This window comes from Stegodyphus dumicola, chromosome 12 (assembly GCF_044657685.1).
Source record: "Stegodyphus dumicola isolate Sdum_Otavi_A_Nest chromosome 12, ASM4465768v1".
NCBI lineage: Eukaryota > Metazoa > Arthropoda > Arachnida > Araneae > Eresidae > Stegodyphus > Stegodyphus dumicola.
Window position 1 is genome coordinate 54,157,517 of NC_140779.1, and position 19,700 is coordinate 54,177,216.

At 32.7% G+C, this 19,700-nt stretch overlaps 1 non-coding gene across 1 annotated transcript; it reads right to left on the reverse strand.

Annotated features, from left to right (window-relative positions):
• Nucleotides 1–12,375: 12,375 nt before the first annotated feature.
• TRNAP-UGG (transfer RNA proline (anticodon UGG)) lies at nucleotides 12,376–12,447 on the reverse strand. Its single transcript has one exon. It is a non-coding gene; the product is annotated as a tRNA-Pro (tRNA).
• Nucleotides 12,448–19,700: the final 7,253 nt, after the last annotated feature.

The window sequence follows — 19,700 nt, forward strand, 5'->3', positions numbered from 1 at the left end:
CAGATGCCAATATTCGAATTTTTCAAAACTTGATATCTCTACATTCCTTTTTTTTTTTTTTTTTTTTTTCACAATGAGAGAAACATTATACATCCATGCAGATTCTTCATTATTTAATTTATTCAAATATAATGCAGGACTCTAATAAAACAATAATAACAATTTGAAAAATGAAACACTGTTTTATAGTAACGACGCAAAATGCCAAAACAAAGTTAATAGCCCTTCTGGGCAAATTGCCCCTTTGAACTAAAAGAAAAGCAATATCGCAACGACAAGTTGCAGAAATCGTAGAGGTTTTTAAATTGTTAAAAATTACTTTAAATTTAATATAAATTAAAAAATAAAATGGCTTATTATAAAAAAAGCATAATTTTTCCCTTTAAGCTGTTATTATTATATTTAAAAAATGAAACTGCTGTTTGTTATGAAGCAACTTCGCTACAAAGCAAGGCAAAGAACTGCACGCGGATCGCCAGCCGCAGTCGACCATGCCTACTTATATACAGTAGAGTTCTTTTATACGAACTAATTGGTTTCCGTTAACTCACCCTTTTCCGATAATACTTATTTTCAGATAATCCAATGGTATTTATTTTTGAAAACTAAAGACGGAAATAAATACCTATAACAGTTTTAAGCAAACTTATATGCTATACTAGATTTGCTCACCACCAATGTTATTATTCTGCATAGATTATTTCATTAAAAATAATAATATCCCTGCGGCTACAATTTCATGATCAATTAATGATCAACAATTAACAACAATCAGATTAATCCCTTTCTGCAATGATTGTAAGGTAATCTGACACGCACAAAATCTTTTTTTTTTTTTTCCAAATTACCAGAAAAATGAAATTTTCTAGTTTAGTATATAAGAAACATAATTCTAAGTTTTCAGTTTAAAAAGCTTTTGATGAAATATCCTCAACATAAATGATTATTCATTAGTTAAGTTCCTCTCAGAATGGCAAACTCCTTTATGTTTCTTTTCTCGTAGTCTAATTATTTTCGGATGATTCTATAATCTACATTTTAATAGGTGTATTCTAGCAATAGGCATACATACTTGATGTTATTTCTCGAATGCACATATATTTCATACTTTATATTTTTGCGCATGATAATGCCTTTTGTCCATATTTGTTTTAACTGTAAAATACCTATTTCACTGTTTAGACATGCGACATGCGACGGAGGACGTGGGCACCACCCCTCTACCAATGTTTCACTGAACAAAACGAAAAATTATGCATATAAAAAATTGAGATGACTGGTAATCTGGCTTATTCAACATTATTTCTCTTCATCGTTTCATGCCCCACCAGCGGCTGAGCGATAAAGTCGCTGAACACTGGTAGTTCCGTCCGGAGTTCGAATCCCGGCGAACGGGCTCACTGCATGGGCGTTTTCGTGGTTTTCCCCATGTGTAACGTGTATACGAGCTAGTTTCCCTTAGAAAGGTCTTCCACGAAAGCATTGCTTCCCTAGGCAGATGACCCTTGAGGTTTGCCGTAATCACATAAAACCAAAATCATTATTTTTGTCAAGCAGCCTTTTAGTGTAGTTAATTTCAGGTAAAAAGAGTTTTGCTTCAGATAATATAAATAAGTATATAATACTATTAATATGAAAACAAATATAATACCGCATCAATTTCTCATGAACCAAATAAAAGGCTCATTTTGTATGCCAAGCTGGTTTTACACATGAGAGTTTATAATATAATTCATGTTTAAAGCTTAATAGCTTCAAAATTACAGCTAAAAAACTTGTCTACAAACCAGCATTCGCTTAATAAATGAGCACCAACTGAGAAAATGAGATATTTAAAATTTTATACGTAAATGACTGAATCCGATTTGTTTTTATAATAAAGTAATTCTGTAAAGTCTATGAAAAATTATGAAAATTCAGTCTTAAGGTTGATGAGTAAATATGAAACTTTACTTACTACTTCAACATCAAAACGCTTTCCTAGAAAAATCTTGTTGCCATAAGAAGTTAGAATACTCTTTCCACCTAATATAAAGAAAATCGGAAGATACTAATAGAATGGAGGAAAAGATACGGGAGTCTTTCATTTGGATAGAAAGGGGAAATGATATGAGTCATCCGCTTCTTAATATGATTGCAGATCACTGCTTGATGTTACACTGCCGAAATCCAGAATTATCACAGAACAAAAACAGTAATAAACGACAATTTAATAACAAACGGCAAATATGCGTAAGATCTTTAACTAGAAAGTTTCTCTTGTAAACCATTATATTTTAATGCCTTCTGTAAATTGTTCTTCTGTTTTTGACTTCTGTAGATAAGTAAGAGTTTTTGACTGAAGTATACAGTATAGCAGCGTCTTTCACTTGTCTTTCTTTTAAATCTATTTGTTTGGTTGATTTTCTTATTCATTTCAACAGGCTAGTAAAAGCATACAGCATTTCAGATTATGCATCTGTAAACAAAAGGGCAACAGTAATTAAAGTCAGGAAATACTCGAAATAAATTCCAATAAAAAGGGTGAATATTATGCAGCAATCCATCAAATATAAATGGCATAACTTTTACCCAAATAGTATTAGCACTCTTTTGAAGTGTATACAGTATCTTTTACTAGCTTGGTCAAGTTGATTTTGATTGGTCTTTTCAACAGGTTACGTAACAGAACGCCAGTACTTAAAATCATGTCCAAAGTACTTAAAATCAAGAAAGGTCAATTTAAATTGCAATAAATTATGCGAAATGGGAACAATTGAAAGTCTGCATTTGAAAAACGTTCCATGGTGCTTAAATTACATAATTCCATACATCTCACAGAGTGCTGAATCTTTTCGCCAATCCATTTCAATTCCAAGTGAGTAGAAATTTTCCTTTTAGTTACAGCAATATTTATACGATCGCAGTAATACATATACTACACAGTCATTTGTCCGTTTTTTAAAACGCTGGAAGGGCATGTAGGGTCATTAGGGGGTTTTTTCGGGGAGGAGCAGGAGATGGGAAAATGAGCAATGTCTTCGCCGGGACTCTAACCTGGACTTCTCGAATATGCGCCGAGTGTGCTAACCGTTTATTCCATGAAGGCATGCTGGAAGGAGGGAGAAAATATCCCTACCGTTGTGAGATATGTCATAGAAATGTTCGTTTACTTATTTTATGAATACAAGGAACACATGCAGTGTTTCAGGATGTGTGTAAATCGAATCATAAAGTTTGAGTACTTTGTGAAAAACTTATAAAAAATTGACTCAACGTAGCAATTAACATTTTCAATAACTTTGCAGCTAAAAAACTCCATCTTACACATATTTTCTCACAACAGCATTTGTATTCTTTATCTAGTACATATTTTTAAATTTTGTAGGTAAAGGAAAATAGAAAATACTTGTTCTACACTGTTCATTTAAAGTTACACAAAGAGTGCAAGGATTATTTTCTAATGTATTAATGGTATCATTAATTAAATGCATTTAGTCTCCAGAACAAAAATTATTTATTAAATAAATGAAAAGTATTTTTTCATTGCTGCTTATTTGAATAAAAAAAGATATTATGCTTTTAATTTGTCTAAAAAAGAATGGAAAGCAAAGAAACATATTTTGTTTTTATTAATAGCAACTTTAACCTACTATAGCCTCTTTAGCGTTAAACGAGTTATAAACTGCTTTTGGGCATATAAAAATCTTAAACTCTAATTTAATGTTAACGAATGTGCGCTTATCCTTATAACAGTGCTTAAAAATGATGCAGCTGTATTGGATTGATACAAATTAAACGATTGCTTTAAAGGAGAAACAATGAAAAAACAATGCAAAAACAAAATATTATATATATATATATACATAAGATTTTAATTATAATATACATATTGTAAAAAATTATATAAAAATAATTTCTTACTTGCTCAATAATTTATTTAGTTTTACAAACATGCAGGCATATACTGAGAGCAGATAAAATTAATTTGTCTAATAACTTCCCTACTCAAACAATTAAAACTCAGCTTAAGTTTTAAATAATTTCTATTAATGAACCAATTTAATCCTTAAGACATGGAATATATGCAGCACTTTTGAAATTTCAGTTGAGAAGAACATAAATTTTTGCTTTTGACCATGAAGGAAAAGGTTAAAAATACGTGCCCATATTTAAAATCAAATAGTGAAATAAAGTATTAATTTTGGAAAAGTAAGTAGGATAACATTTTGCATGTATTACTCATACGGAGTTTTCTACAATTGTAAAAGTGACTTTAAAAAAATATTTTTATATTGCCCATTGAAATCGAAAACTGATTTTGATTCCTTTAAAAAAACAATGAACTTAATAGTTTAGGAAAACATAATAAAAAATCTTAAATCTGCAAATTAATTTATTTCTCAATCATTATGAAGTAAAAGGAACTCAGAGGTGAACTTGAAATGATTAGTTTTACTAACAGTTAGAGTTGAGCTAAACCCTATCCTATTCTGCACAGTTTATGTTGGACTATTCGTTCAGACCAAAACTCTATGCAAATGTAATGACATGAGGTACAGTTTAAAAATAGATTAACCTTAAGCCATAAGGGTACTGGAGCGTTTGCCTAGTCATCGCTCTACCTGACTGGGAATTAGTTTCTCTGTATTCGTTAATATAAAAGCTAAAGATATAGCTTCAGTTAGTCGTTGTACCGCTGGTAAGCGCTTTACAAGTTTAGAGATAGTATATGCGACTAGATGTATAGTTCTGAACTTATAAAGGTTTTTGCAAACAAATGACGTGTTAGCTATCGGGGCAAATAGCATCATTTTTTTCTTTCATACAAGCCAACTGTTTAGTTTGCGTTAAAATTTCATATGTTATCACCAATAAACCTCAACTTGATTTTAATTTGGCTTGTGTTTTGATCTGACAGTTAAATAGTTGTTAAAGGAGAGACTCGCCGGCAAATTAAGATAACACTGCGTGTGTAGCCGTTAGGTTGACAGGTTGACTATATTTAGTTATTTCACACTTATAAACTAACATTCAAAACTAAGATAAAAAAGTTTAATAACAGTGTCTAAAACAGAAAATTTTTCATACTGGGTACATTGTCTGCCTCATAGACAATTAAAAGAATAACTGCAGAAAAGTTATGTATGAAATTTACTATGGCAAAACATATTTGCAAGATCGCAATCTGAGTTTAGTGTAAATCTCTATGCAGAGTAAATCTAAAGGAGGCCTTTTTATTTCAAGGTCCACAACTGTTTTACAGAACTCTTCTCCGAACACAGTGCCAATCTAAGATCCATCTAATTTTAAGACCTTGTTTGGTCTAAGTAACTTGTTGATTTCGTCAAATGTGCACTCAGTTACAAAGCCGAAGAATCTAAACATGAAAAAGAATATTGACGATCTAAAGAATAAGTGACAACTACTTCAGAGCATTATCTTCGCCCCAATAAATATAATTACAAGCTGTCTACTTTACATTCTGTTGGAGGCTGTGCTTAGTTGGAAACTCTGGCTCACACAGACTTTATGACCACAGTATAATTCGAGAAAATTAATCTACCGACAAATCACGTGCGTTACAGTTAATCAGATGTCCCGCACTAAAAACTGGGAATGTCGCATTAACATTATACAGCCAACCTCTCTATGGACCTTACAAGAGACATTCCAACGAGCAAAACTCCGCCTTTTATAAGTCCTGCTCCAATGAGAAGAGGCTAGAATTAGATTTTATGGCCCAACTATAAAAGTGGAGGACGCCTGGAATAGCTCTTTTCCAACAGAGACAGGGGCTGCAAGGGAAGGCCATTAAAAAGACCGAAAGGGCCGGGGTTGGCGAAGGCGGACAATGGCATTCTTAATGTCCCAGGAGCCATCAAAAATGAGAGCGATCAGTATCTTGAGCTCACGCCTCTTTGCTTCTAAAATGCGTAAAATTTTATGGCAAAGATTTTAGATATTGCTGCTGAGTTTGCATTTTTTTTTTCCTTTTTTAGCCGCAATTCTCTGTTCTCATCTATATCGGCTTCCACTCAAAGGCTTTGCTTTCTTTAAGCCCCCCAAATAGCACACAAGGGGCTTGTAATGAAGGGATTAAATTACATTGGATATCAGTAAGAATTATAGTGCTATAAAAAGGTTTGGGGAGGAAAGAATATATCTTAGATGTAATGCTAAACTCTAACGCTTTGATTCATAGGCAATGTTGCAGAATTAGTTGTAACTATCCATGCATTACTAGAATACAATTAGTTCCAGAGGCTGAAATTTGAAACTTGCGTTAGATTTTGCTAACAAAAAAATATTGTGAGTTTTAAAAGAGATGCTTATAAAAGTAAAGCATATTTATTTCAAGGAAATATAATAAAAAGTATTCGAGATACTACAAGAGCATGCATTACATACATAGAAGTAAAAATAATGTTTACGGTTTCGGTATGTTATGCTTGAAATCGCAGATCTTTCCTTTTCTTTCGTTAAACCTTTAATTTCTGAAAGGATGAAATATCTTAAATTTAAAAAAATCCTCTTAAAATAGAAAAAATATTAGTTAAAGGACCGTTAAATGAATGATTATTCTTTTTTCTTTAAGCTTTCTCAATGTGGATATTTCTAATAAGTTTATAAACGTGAATCGGAGACATGATAGCTAAAGGTCATAATGCCATTTCTAAATTAAAAACTTTGAAACAAAAAATAAATAGTACAAATCTATGTCACATTAATTAAAGCTTATATTTTAAATAAAAGAAGACACACTTAACATTTAAAATCAACTTTAAATGTCATGTGTACTCTTTTATCTCTAAATGTTATATATGTCGATATAATTTTAAGATGGCGGGAGGGAAAGGAATTGAGGCCTTTAACATAAGTGGTACATGACTAATTAAAATAGCTCTTTTAGTTTAAAATATCTTAAACATTTTTTCATCTTTCGTAGGTATCTAACTAATTTTAAACATTAATTTAAAAAATTACGCACATTTATTACGTAATCCACTGAAAACATTTGAGTTGTTCTCTGCCTTGAAATAATTCTCTGTACGAACTGCAAATTTATTATTACACTTTTCTTTAAAATAACTCCTCGAATTAAAAACTAAAAGCAGCAATTTATATTTTTCATTATTTTTTTAAATGCAGCTTGATAAGCATATCTAAACAATAATAGTAAAAGAATTATTCAGTTTAAATAAGTACTACATGTTTTTAATTTAATAAATGTATTTATTTAATTCACAGTTAAGTAACTGAAATAAAGTTTTATCTAGTTTTAAGTTAAATAAAAATTTTGACCTGAAATGATTTATTGGACTGAGACGCAATTATTCTTGCAGTATAAAAAATTGAAATATTTTAATAATTAAAAAATAATCTAAAATAAGTATAGTTAAAATATGTTTTTGGAAATTTAATTTTATAATTTTCCAATCCTATAACTTCATTTTAATAAATGATATTTGAAAGAAATTTCTCAAAATATATCAAATTGAACAGCAAGAATAAGTAACCCAACTCTACTGATCACTTCCGTAGACCTGAGATTCATAACGTACACTCTACGGTTTTCAAGTGCTAAATATGTTTCAGAAGTCTGTAAATTTATTTTGATAATAATAAAAATATTATTCAAGAATAATTTTCAAAATTAAAGGAAATAATACATAATAACAAGACATAATACACAAGCTCCTAATAACGTTTTTATTGTAAAGCACTCATAGAAACACTCCAACATCATTATTCTTGGTATTTGATCAACTAACCGCTTGTTATTCACTTAGTGTATTTTACAGAGCTACCTTTTTACTTTTATATCAAATAGTACAATCCTTATAAAGGTTGTATCTTTAATAGGATTTCTGATTTCAACATGATAAGATATTAAACATTTTTCTAGTTTTCTGACTCTCGTTATAAAGGCCTATTCTGATGCATAATTTACAACGGAAATTTTAAATTTGAACACATACTAATTTTAGGTATATCACTTAAATTTCAAATGAAAGCATATTTTTAAATTTTTAAATTTAGATAGGAAACCATTAACCAGAAATATTTCGATTAAGTTTGAAACTTAAGCAAAATATAATAAAAAATCTTCAAACGCAATAATTATCATCATATTATCAGTTATCAAATGATCATAATGAATCCCACGATGGTAGTTAGCCAAACATGCAAAATCTATCTGTGTAAAAAGAATGTTTTAGAGGTGGCTATACAAAACCATGTGGCTCGCTAACGTTACACACAAATCAAACCAAGAAAATATGGCCTAGCACCAATACAATCCACCACATGAATCGAATAAAATATAAAACCGTCAGTGATCTACAGGTTTAGCTACTCATTGAAACTAATGCTCCCGAATTTTATCTTCCATGAAAGCATTTGCTTTATCTTTTAGACATAAATTAAATTTCTAATCTTTATTATCTTTATCTTTTAGATAAAAATTTAATTTCTAAATGTTAAATTTCTAAATCGAGATTTAGTTTTATTTACGAGATTAGTTACGGTGGTCCACCTACTAGGTTGCCTCCATAATAAAGTGACCACCGATTCCGGCCTTAGTAGTGGCCAATGCCTATAGCGCCTAGTGCCACCCATTAAAAATATATCCGGTCCTTACAGTTCTTCTAATATTCTGTCTAATTCAGCCATACTGGCCATATTACCAAAACCATGGTGATATTTTCTTCCACTTCCATCTAGTAACCCACCTAAATCATCAGTTTATATAGCATAATGAATTATAAAGAGAAGTGGTTTTTAAAGAACTGAGATGCTTGGTTGGGCGAAAGATTAACATTATACGAGATCTAATGAATCTTCTTAGTTAGTAGGTTAACTTCTTCTGAGATTTCCGTAAAATCTTCTTACCTTAGCATTTTCTGCTATCTAACGATGAGCTTTAAGTATGTATGGCTAAATAAGGGGTATCTAGCTCATTCAAAGCACCCAAAAAGCCTAATGCCAAAAGGATTGGAGTGAAGTTTATTTCAAAAAGTCTAATATTGAAAATAGGCTTTGCAATTTCATATGATCTTTAAGGTAAAAGAATTAACAATGTTTATTTTTTAATCTTAATAGGAATATCTGAATAATATAGGAATATCTGAAGCCGTTAATTTTCGTTGAATGCATCATGAATCTAACGGTCTACCTTGTCTGTTTTCCCAATTTTTTATTTTCATAGAGAGGCATTTTCAAAAACTTTCTGGCCTAAGCTGTTACACTAAACTCTCACTTTTTTACGAGTTTAATTTTCCCTTCTTGTAATCTTAGTTGCAACAAAATGCTATAAAGGTCCTTTTATTCAAGTTTTTTTTTTTTTTTTTTTTTTTTTTTTTTTTTTTTTTTTTTATGTATGCATATTTATTGTGCCTGTAATAATACATTCACGCCTTTTCAGGGAAGGTCCTTATTCAAGTTCAAAAGAAACAAAGCCGAAGGGGTCATTCCTTGGGTTTCTCTCGCTTCCTAACAAGCCTATATTCCCTCCTGAATTCTATCTCTGTTCACTTTAAAATACCTCTTTTTTTTAAGTAAAATTTTCCTAGGGAAAGGTACATTAGCATTTTACGAGACTGAAAACCTGTTCAATGTAATGGTAAAAGGATTTTCACATAGTAGATCTATTCAAAAAAGAGTTTTTTGATTGGCGCCCTTACAGCACCACCCTTTTTTTACCCTTATTTTATAACCGTGAATGACTATCACCGCTGGAGTTACTTCATTTTAGGACACTTCCGACTATATCCAGGGAAGTGTGAGCCTTCCCATCTGTCGTTTAATGTCACAGATTCCTGAATTGCGTCCACTCTTATTACATGCATGCCTATAGGGTATTGGGAAACTGTGCTTCCGATTGGTGGACGAGGCTGTTATATTGCCCATAATATTATGAGATGACGGCATTCTTTTATGGGCACGTGCCATATGAACCCCTTGCAGGCCCACAGTTATAATCCCTTGATTCGATTGATTTCATACGGCGGAGGCATCCCCATATAACAACGACCTATAGTGAAGAAAAGCGTCATGGTACCGTAAATGCCTGTTGCGAATTTATGGTCCCTTTGCTAAGTTCTGCTTTCCTGAGAAAAGAGCAACTTGAGATGAAGTACATAGATCTATGCATGGAAAAAAATCTGTATAAGTAGCTAATAACCATTGTTCGCAATCTGTAATATCCCAAAACACCCCTATTGTGTACTGCATAAATTTCTTGCCATTTTAAAATTGCAACCGAAATATAGAGTTATATAGCAATAAAATCAAAACGTTCATTAACTTGAGTAAATTCTAAATTAAATCAATAAATATTTGATGCTTAGTAATTATTTTACTTGGCTGATATACAGGTGATTCTTCATTTTAAGCCCAAGCCCTGGTCGAAATAGAAATTGAATAATACTGCAGTACTCTTCGAGAAGGAAGTCCGAAAAGTTTAAAACCAAATCTGAATTTTATACACTTTCCATATCGATCGGATCAATTTCTTACAAAATTAAAGAGTTATTACATTCATAGTATCGATTCTGCATATATATTCGACGCTGAGAAGAAAATATGAGAATAAAGATTATAAACTAAAAAAATAACTAACTTCAAGTCATTTTTCATGAATAAGACACAACAGAAAATTTCAAAGCAGAATTTTCAGCCACTAGATTTTACAAAGAGATCGAAGATATTATTAACTAAAATATGGTAAGAAAACTAAACCTAAACTAATTAAGTCTTTCTTACAAATGTCGTTGGGTTGCGTACCGTTGGACATGGGCTAGAATTCCGCAGAAGATTTGGATATTTGTAAATGTATAGTGTAATGCTTTTATTTCAATACAAATGCTCACACTGAATCAGTTGTTACACTAGAATAATAATTGTAATATTATAACAACACTGGCAGTATTTATTTCAGGTTTCTTAAAAATATTAATCATAATATATGAAAAGAATTTATGGTTCAGAAAATCTGATAATAATATGTAGATGAAATAATACTTACCATCTTATTATTCTACTTTTATAAAAAATGAAAATGATTTCGAATTTCAAATTCATAACAGCAATACAGAATTTAACAGGACTCATTTAAATGAAATTCCGTTCAATCAAAACTGTGAAATAAAATAAACCTGAATCGGTGATCCCACAATCAACTATTTCCCCAATTTTTTTTTTAAATGAGTATTTATCGGAGTGTTTGTTCTCTTGATAAACTGTGAAAAAAAAACTGAAAAGGGGACAAAGTCATATTGTCATATACAAGATGCTCAAAGCCGTAATCAAAGGTAGGCGTTACTCCTTGTTCCTTGGCTAAAAAAAACTCTGTGAAACTGTGTTTGTGTGTTCACATTGGGAAGATTAGTAATAACAATAACAAAGATTAGTGTTGTACCGCCCAACCGGAATAGTGATCAGTGATTCTGACCGTGGTACAGAAGAGTCCAGTTTCTGATCTCAGAGAAGGCATAGGTGTTTGTAAATGCATAGTGTCTATACGGAATGGGGGCACTCTAAATAAGTGGCAAGTCGAAAATCCTCTCGAGAGGTTGGTGGTAGGTAAAAGAGGTGCGAGATCCTCGGACCCGTCCCATGAGGACGCTCTCCTTAAAACTGAGGGCGGAACTTAGCAACTATCACGTGTATGGTGTCGAAAGCTCTTGTCAACAACAGGCGCAGTTGCCTTTTTGTCACGGTGAATTTCGTGAGTTTGCTCTGATATCAGACAAGCGAGATTAGTCACAACAACAACAAGATTAGTGTTGTGCTAAAAAAAAAAAAAATTATCGGAAAATCGAATAAACAAACCAAAAAAAAAATTGAACTGTCAAAGATTTCCACAAAAGGTGCAAAAATAGTACAATACTTTATAAATGAGTTTTTAACCATTCTCCGACGAATGGTTAAAAACTCATTTATAAAGTATTTATACTCATTTATACTCATTTATAAAGTCATCCAGAGGTAAAAATTGTCGTGAAGTGCAATTTATTTCTGTCTTTCCATAGAAGATTTTGCAGTATATCTTTTTTAATCGCAGATATATATATAATTCAAATAAAAAATTAAATTAAATTTTTAAATTTTTCTGATTTATTATTATTGCTGAAAGTAAAGTGTACAAAAAAAGAGGCACCTTTTAGATTTTACGAAAACAAACTGATAATAGTAAAAAAAATTTTCTAAACTAAAAAATAAATAAAAAATAAAAATATAATCATTTTTTTTTTTTTTTTTCTTATGTAAAAAGTTAATTTTTTGGTACAGAAATTTTTTCACCCGAACCTTTTTCACTTGAATAATCAGAATTAATTTGTAAAGGAATCAGAAAAATATATTAGTATAACAATTAAGAAAAAGAAGACGTTTGGGCTCGACCGGGATTTGAACCCGGGACCTCTCGCACCCAAAGCGAGAATCATACCCCTAGACCACCGAGCCGCAATCTCTCGTGCAGTAAAATTCGAATTCATTGGAAGGAAAGGCAAATCTCTTGATAGGCGATTGAAGTAAAAGTTAAGAACGCTATTTTGTGCAAATGATTTTCTGACTTTAATTCCTTAAAAAGCAGGATTTATGATAAAGTCGCAGCAAACTTTTCATGTTACGAGCTTGTATCGGGAAAAAATTAATAAAATCGAATTTTTGAATAAAAATGCAGTTAAAAAGAAGACTTTGGTGGTTTAAAAATCATAGTTTTTCAATGAACTGGAACGTACATGTCTTTAATTGGAAATTCAAAACAATGAGGATCCATTGTATTCAAATAGTCTTTTTAAACTTGTAAGTAATTTTAGGATAATTAATGCATTTCATTACTTTCTAATTAATGTAAAATAATAAGCAATGGTTACAGTCTACGGCAGTGGTTACAATCTAAATATACTTTAGTACTTGTGTTAGTAGCGCAAATATTAATAAAACTTTCCGGCGCCGAAACATTTCAGAAAATTTTTACAGATATCTCTAATTATCTAAGTATCGAGATTTAATAAATTATTTTTCAAAAATTAAATTAAATTTTATTTAAAAGTTTCTGACATTTATACACTAAGAACATCAGATCTGTGCTTAAGAGTGTAATTTTTTTCTCTCGTTGGCAATATAATTAAAATGGGGGGAGTTCGCGGAACAGAACATTCCGATCACTAAGTAATTTTCGGCGAAGCACCGAAATCCACGATTTTGTTATTACCAATATTTTAGATATATTTTTCATAATTTTTGCACTAATGCACTAATGCTGAAAATGCATCTCATGTTACTTGTGTTTCATATTTATTAATAATCTTAACATTCATAGTTACAACTTTATGTTCAAATTAAAATCTTTATTTCTTTAGAAGTTCAGTTATCAATAAACTGCATGCAATATTTCGTTGTTGTTCTAGTATGTTTAGCATATTCCATTTTGTTTGGGAAATACTCATCGCATGTGTTTTAAATCAATGAATCTGTACTAATTTAACACACAAGGGATTCTATAATATAATAAAAATACTTCTGCTGCGGAAACTAAAATTCTTAAAAAGATGGAAACAGTAGTTCGCCCAGCAACAATTTAATAAATAAATAAAAAAAAATTTTGGAAGCTTTCAGATTTTATGTTACGCCCAAAGAGGCGTTTTTTTAACATTTTGTGTGTTACCTTTATTTATTAAATATCGTGTTCTTCGCACTTAAAGTATAAAGTTCAATTAAGTAGCAATATCACGAAATGATTTAAAAACAGCATATCTTTAGAATTTCCAATACAGAGTCTCGCGCGCTGGAGATAATTTTTTTTCCCGTACAGTGTTGCCATGGCTCGCTTTGAAATCGTTGAGTTTGTCAACCCAAATTTCGTTAAAGTTTTACAGAATATGAGATAGTAGATAATAAAAAAAAAATTCCAAATTTTAAATTTGGTCTTCCAGCTGCTCATATGCGAGTAGAGGACAACATTATTCAAAATTCGATGTCTCTAGGTACCGTTGTCTTTTCACAGTGCGAGAAACATACATAGGTTGTTAATGCAGATTCTTCATTATTTAATTTCTTTAAATATAATGCAGGGCTCTAATATTTGGTGGTAACAATTTGAAAGTGAAAAGCCGTTTGTAGTGAACCAACGCAAAATTCCAAGACCTTCTGGGCAAAAAAAATTCGAAAACTTCCTTGAAATTAATCCAAATATTTTAGTGATAAAACTCCAGGAATCAGTTGCGTATTCTGTTTTTTTTTTTTTTTTTTTTTTTTTTTTTTTTTTTTTTCTTCTCCTAAAGCCAAAAAAATATTTTGCAGAGGTATAAGGAAAAACAACCATACTTATAGCGAAATTGTCTGCTCTTGATAAAATGGGATTTAATCTTGACAACCCTTGAAATTGACAGAATTTGATTCAAAAATCTATGCCATTTTAAGACTGTTTCCCCCCCTCCAACCTAATGTCCGCATTGGTGTACTTTTCTTCCAAATAATTAAGCGGCGTTAAATGGGAATAAAAATTTTCGTTTAACCGCCCAAACTGTGAACACGAGTTACAAACTTCACCACTTTAATGATGCTAAAAGCGTTAAATTAGTCAGAGCAGTCTACTTCCTGCTGTTTGTATCTGAAGACAGAATGAGTAATCACTTTAAATCCAGTTGTCAACATTTATGACATTTGATGAGCAATATGAAACACGTAATAGTCTCTTTATAACAACAAGCGCAAATTTTCCTCTCTTCATCCTTCAATCAGACTCACATAAAATGAAATTATGGACAATAGCTGACGCACATTTATATATGACTCTCAGTAAATTTTTGCAGCTCTACCTTACCAAACGCTGAAATAAAGGATGATGATCATCATTCTTAAACTTTTCCTCTGAACACTCCTCATAAACAAGGCTATTATATAAATCTCTAAGCAACTTCCTGCTGTCACCCGATTTGCAATTAAGACCTTATTGGGTCGTAAGAATTTTAGTAACGATTCGCTACTCATCTTCAACTGCAGCAACATCTTTTACTGACTCCGAAATTTGTACTTCATTTTCATCCTCGCTTTACGCATTTTTAAGTGCGAATTTCCTTTCTCATGCGAAAGCTGTCAACACGAGGTTTATTCCGAAAGCTTTAACAGACTATAAATAGCTGTGCTTACATTCTGTAAAGCTTAGAAATACGAAAATCATATTTAATGCGTTTGTTAGATTTATGCTTCAAGTTCTGATTCGGTTATAAGTATTTGGTGACAAAAAATGGAAAATGTTTAAAAATGAAATCAAAATATACATTATTTTTGCGAATGTGATTCCTGATTTAAAACCATTGAGCAGATGTTAAATATATGGAATTTTTTTTAACATTATTCAACAACTGGTGTCATTTTGTGTAAAACGCAATGCATATCCCGCGTTTCATTATTATGACATGTGTTTGTGGATTACTTTCGCCAGGATTCGAACTCTACATCTCCCTAGGCGGACGTACTTCTAATTACACCAAGGAAGCACACGTGAAGGAGGAAGAAAACGTCTTACTTTCTCCTCTTCTCTTGAAAAAAAAAATAAACCGGAGAAGAAGGAACCCAATCCCTAAATTCTGTTGGTGACAAAATATCGTCCACCATCTTTTAGTTCGGACGGCATTTCACAGTCATTAAGTTTATCAAAGCAAAACATGGAAAATATGCAATGATCTCTTCTGGATTAGAATTCTAGACCTCTGAACTGCTAGCCGGTCGTGCTTCTAATTACAACAGGATAGTATGCGGTGAAGAATGGGAAAATACCTTGCATATTCATAACGAATGTTTTTTTCGCTGCACTTATTCATGAAATATAATAATCAATGGAGACCTCACATCGTATTATCCTCATAAAATCAAGTTATTTATTCAATTATTTGATTCCGCCACTTTCAAAAGGTCCTAACGTTCACTAAAGATAAAATGTCCTTTTGTACTAAATGGCTGAGTTTATATTTATTTGAGATTTAATTTTTACAGTATTTTAACAGTTCTTGAAAACAGAGAGCTTACATCGAATCACTTCGAGGTTACGTTATATTAATATCTATGTAAATACATGTCTGCACTACATATTTTCTGCTCATAAAAAACAATATTCAGAATGTTACTGATTTCTCCAACGTTTTATTTTCCATTGCATGAAATAAATATGCATAATAGAGCTGGACTAATTATTAATATATATATAAGAAAAATGTAAGTATTACTGTTTTATTAATATCGATATTTGGTAGAATGTTCTAAAGAACTATTTTTACCCATAAATATTTCGAACACGAAAACCTTTCAGTTAAACGTATAAGGTATTTCTTCCGCTTTCCTAGCGTGCCTTCGTGGTGTAGTGATTCTGCACGCCGGGCCGGTATTCCAGAGGTCAGTGGTTCGATTCCCGGCGAAGGCGATTGCTAATTTTTCATCTTGCCTGGTTCCAATTAACCTAATGTCTCTACAAATGTGGTTTGCTTATCTTTATACACTGCTGGCCACCGTAAATGCAACTCCCTGAAGGAAGCATACAAATAACATGAAATTTACAACATGCATTAGCGGAGGTGAGGTATGCAAATGATTAGAATTTCAGCGCAGACGCACATCACGCGCGCTTGTGGCGCCAATTCACAGCGCTATTTAAGGGTTGGAGTTTTCGACAATTTCAAGTTCGGCAATTGTGTTTTCTTGTAGTTTTTTCAAAAAAAGATCAATTATGCCTCGTAGTAAACAGCGATCATCGTTTGATCAAGTATCCGAGTTCGACAGAGGAAGGTTAGTGGCCTACCGAGAATGTGGATTATCTTTCAAGGAAATCGGTAGTCGTGTTGGACGAAACCAAACAACTGTAATGCGGATATGTGACCGTTGGATGCAGGAGGTTACGACGGACCGACGTGTTCGATCGCATCCACCTCAGTGCACCACTTCACGTGATGACAGGAACATTGTGCGCATGGCAGTGACGGATCGTTCAGTCACATCACGAACCATAGCACAGCACATTCAGTCTGTAACGCATCATCCAGTGTCTGCGCGTACCATTCGACGCCGCTTACAGCAGAGTGGTCTGTCTGCAAGACGCCCATTGCTGAACAGCTGCGGTATGCACTGCCACACTAGTCCTGCACCGGGTATTATGGTATGGGGTGGTGTTGGATATCATTTTCGCACTCCTCTAATACGCATCACCGTACTTTAAACAGCCAGCACTACATCTCCCAGATGTTGGAGTCAGTTGTCCTTCCTTACCTTCAGGGCTTGCCCACAGCCATATTTCAACAGGATAATGCGCGACCATACGTGGCACGCATTGTCCAAGGGTTCTTCGTCAATCGCCAGATTGAACTGCTCCCCTGGCCGGCTCACTTTCCAGATCTTTCGCCGATAGAAAACATGTGGTCCATGGTTGCTGAACAATTGACTCAGATTACATCCCAAGCTGCCACACCAGATCAACTTTGGCAACGTGTGGAAGCTGCTTGATCTGCTGTACCCCAAGAACACATCCAAAGTCTCTTTGAATCAATGCCGAGACGTGTGGCAGCGGTGATCTTCAACGATGGCGGCTAGTCTGGCTACTGATTCTGGAAGGAACCACACTTCACAGAAGTCTATAAGTTTAATCATTTGGTACTTGGTCAACATGTTATCTACTAAATAAATTTTGTTATGATATCTCTTGTCTTTCTTGGTGTTGCAATTTGGGTGGCCAGCAGTGTACATTGTATTTTCTGCGAAAATAATTATCTGATTTCCTGGTATTATTGTACACTTACAATAATAGCTCTGAACTCTTAAAAACTTTGAAACATAAATGGATTTTAGCAATTTGAAATTTAAGCATGGAATAGTCTTTCTCCAAATATAATTTTTTTAACTTCTATTTATTGGGTACATAGAAAAGCTCTACTTGTTTCTATCTAACTTTTTTTTTCTTTTTTACCTATCTATTATTGTGAGAGGATAATTTATGCCATGGATCAGTGGTGCCCAACATTTGGCCTCTTGCGAGCACATTTTGGCCTTTCGCGAGCACATTTCTAAAACATCAACATTTTTGTTAAACATATTTCCAGTCTTATGTGATACATCTCAAATATTAATTTCGGCAAATGGTTTTGAGATAAATAATAATATTGGTTGAACTTTATGGAAATCAGAGCAGCAGAGTTCAAAATTATTTTTCAGTGCATTTAGGTTTTCCAAGTATTTCTCGGTTTCAATCGCCTTGTGGTTATTAATATACATTCTGAAAATGGGTGAATTTTTTTTCTTTCATCTGATTTATCCGCAAATGTTATTTTATCTGAAAAGCAGTTACAGTCCCAGTCAATTGAAAAAGGATTTTTTTTCCCCTGGAGATCTTCATTCAGTTTATTCAGTTTAGCTGTTATATCCATGAGAAAATACAGATCGGATAACGAATTATTATCGTCCAATTCTTTATAACTTTCGTTTCTGGATTCCCAAAACTGCATTATTGGTGAAAGAAGTTGTACAAATCGTTGAAGTACTTTTCCCCTGCTGAGCCATCTAACATCGGAATGAAGCAATAAGGTTCCATATTCTCTATATAGCTCATCAGTCAGCAATCAATTATTTTATAACGTCTTGCAAGATATCTCTTATGACTATAAATGCTTACTATATTATAACAATTAAGAAATATAAATGAATGGTTATTTTTAAAATATTTTTGTTCACAGTACCTAATCGGGCTAGCGAGCATATACAAAACGATCAGCGAGCACACTTGCGCTCGCGATCACGAGGTTGGGCACCGCTGCCACAGATCATGTTGAATGTATTGGTAAACACTGACTAATAAAGAGTGGGATAACAGAGCAAATAAAAGCACTGAATTTGTTAGATTAAGTCATGCGTTTAATGATTTAAAATAGACAGTTATGAGGAGCATATCAAGTATTGTTTTTTGTACGAATTTGATTAAGGCAATTCCGTAACCAGAGTATCTGTCTGGTGTTTAGAGAGGAAGCAGCTTATGATAGAAGAATTGGGTTACAACATTTAAACCGCATCCATAAACTAATGAAAACATCGTTGTTACACAGAACAATCGAAAGACACGAAGTTCGAGTGTTTTCTGCAAAACAACGAGAGAGTCGACTCTCGATTTCTTTACGTTCTAGTTACAGAAGGGAAACAATCTTTGAAATATAAAAGGAGACGTGAAATGGGTATTTTACCTCAATGTTGATCATTGAAGGATTGTGTGCTGATTGAAGAAACGTGTCCTCAACCTCGAAAGAAGACCTGCAATCCAAAATAGTTTTGATAAATGTATAAAGGTATGTTAAGGGAATAGTCTGCTGAAAAGCACTCAAATGACAGATGCTAAGCTTTTCTGCTAACAGTTGGACAGACTGGAAAAGAAATTGATATCTATGCAGAGAGCACTCGTCAGTGGCAAAGGTTTAAACTTTTTACGATGGTAACACCAGACCTCCTGCTGTTTTGTCACGGGGCAAAAAATACTGGAGTTTGAGTGGGGCGTGTTAAGCCACTCGAGGTATATACCCTGACCTTGGTATCATAGCATTTGATCATTGCACACCATCTTCACTTTTCAAATGCTTGAAGTGGAGCATTACAAAATATTTTGTACTCTAAAACTGAAGAGAATTAGCTATGTAAAGCAAAAGCAAATATGACGAAATAAACAAAAGCATATATATAAAATT